The following is a 633-nucleotide window of genomic DNA, read 5'->3' as shown; positions in this document are numbered from 1 at the left end:
GTCCTTGTGCGCGTGTGATAATTCGCGTTTCGAGAGGGCTTTGTGCCCCAGTTACGGGATTTAGAGAGAGCTTCCGGGATCACGGGATCCCGCGGGACATATTAGTTCCCGAGTTTCGATTTCGCTGTGTCGATCACGCTGCCCGTGTACGCCGAGCGCTCCGCGCCGGCATACCCGCGAATATCACGCCCGCACTGCATGCTTCATGATTTCGCATGTCACGCGGATGGGCCGGTAATCTGCGAGTCGTACCGCCGAAGGGAAACCGCTCTTAATTTTCCGTTTTCCGAGACACGATCTTGTCGTACGATCGTGGAAAGCGCGAATTACGAGTCTCTGTCACGTCGAGTACGCTGCATTGTTGCGCGTCTCCAGTATTCCCGTCGATTATCGTATTCTCGTTTGTATTTTTGGATGTAATATTCGTTCGCTCAATACACTTGTTATTTTCTTATTGTTACTAATTACTGTCGATTCTTTCAGCCTATTCTCGCTCCCCGAACCTTGACCGCTTCCCCTCGAATCACCCCCTTTACCATTATCGTAACTGAGCAACCGGTTATCGCCGTCCTTGTCCGACCGCTGTATCGAATTTGCACCTGATCGCGTGATTAATTTTCTCTTGAGTCATTA

Source organism: Wasmannia auropunctata, unplaced genomic scaffold (genome assembly GCF_000956235.1).
Source record: "Wasmannia auropunctata unplaced genomic scaffold, wasmannia.A_1.0 LD334769.1, whole genome shotgun sequence".
NCBI lineage: Eukaryota > Metazoa > Arthropoda > Insecta > Hymenoptera > Formicidae > Wasmannia > Wasmannia auropunctata.
This window is presented reverse-complemented; position numbering follows the sequence as displayed.